General features: G+C 37.7%; 1 long non-coding RNA gene across 1 annotated transcript; it reads left to right on the top strand.

Moving 5' to 3' along the window:
* LOC104699841 lies at positions 313-1427 on the top strand. The gene is made up of 3 exons (XR_753452.2): positions 313-751; positions 874-1103; positions 1185-1427. It is a non-coding gene; the product is annotated as an uncharacterized LOC104699841 (long non-coding RNA).

Below are 1433 nucleotides of genomic sequence, written 5' to 3'. Positions count from 1 at the left end.
TAGTTTCCACACATTTTCTTTTATGTTTTGGACTTGACAAAATGACTCAAATAAAAGAGAAATCAAAGAAAACAACTAAAGAAAATGACATTCATAACTTGGAGAAATCTCTCCCCCCAACTTATTTCACACTGTCCTTGTATGAATATTACAATAAATATAGATATTGATAGCATAAAAATATATCACGTTTTTCGGAAATACTATAGTAAATAAAATTCTCGAAATTGTACTATATAATAGCATTTTAAAAACGCTATACCTCAAATAAGTAAGCGGAAAACTAAAATTGGCTCCGCAAACCTAGATTTTTTGATAAAGGGGTAACATGTAGCTAAATTTTTTTGGTTTTGCGTCTAAGTGTCGAATGTAAAAGATAGAAAACGTTTATTATATTATTTTATAACAAAAAGAAGGTCTGAGTCTGTGTCTCTTCCTATGTGCATCTCAGATCCATTTTTTACAACCCAAATTCTTCTCCTTTAGCTCTTCCTTTCAGAAACAACAGTTGCCTCCGGAATCGTCTCTTTCTCGCCGGCGCTGCTCGATGTGAGTGAGAATTCAGCAACACTTCATCACTCAATCAATCTCCGAAATCCGAAATCGATCTCCGTCTCTTCCCATAGTTTCAGCATCATTGAGAAGCAACATAGAAGCAGCCACAACAACGAACGAGAAGAGAAACCAATTCGGTTTCGGATTTGAATATCATCTCCAGATCGAGAAGAGAAATTGGTTACCGTCGGAGAAGGTTTGTTGGCTCTGCCTCTCTTTCCCCCTTTGAATCTGGGTTTGGAATTAGAATTTCTAGTTGTGCTTTGGTTAACTTCTTATTTAGAGGCTTCACGAGTTTAACTTCTTCTTTGGACGAAGGTGGGTCGTGCCTAGAATCGAACGGTGGTGATGCTACAGCTGTCGCCACGAAGCCCAAAGGAGATGGAGAGGACCCGGAGCAACCAAGGGTTTGAGATGGGTTAAACTCTGCTATTGTTAGGGAAAAGCCTAATGTTAAGCATGCACAGATGTTGCTGGGCTTGAAAGTGCTAAACAAGCGTTAAAGGAAGCTGTGATTTTGCCTGTCAAGTTTCCACAGTTCTTCACCGGTGAATGTTTCTACTTTCAATTTGGATTCGTCCATGTAATTTGATTTACTTCTATTGATCAATCTTACTTGTTATGATTAGGAAGAAGATCATATATGAACCCGTTAGACGGGTAAGCAAATCGTTGGGTCTGATTTCACTCTCTCTAAGCTATAATCCAAATTCATGGTCTCTTGTGTTCGTTTTTTTTGTCTCGAATTCATTAGCCATGTTGTATTTAAGTAGCTTTTGTCTTTCCTCTAGACTCCGATTAAATTTGCAGGAAGAATATCAGATTTGTGAAAGAATGGAGTTGCAGATCCCATCTATCAGTTATCAGACTTTATCTCT

The sequence above is a fragment of the Camelina sativa genome, chromosome 1 (genome assembly GCF_000633955.1).
Source record: "Camelina sativa cultivar DH55 chromosome 1, Cs, whole genome shotgun sequence".
Taxonomy (NCBI): Eukaryota; Viridiplantae; Streptophyta; class Magnoliopsida; order Brassicales; family Brassicaceae; genus Camelina; species Camelina sativa.
The sequence above is the reverse complement of the archived record's forward strand: the minus strand, read 5'-3'. Positions and strand labels throughout refer to the sequence as shown.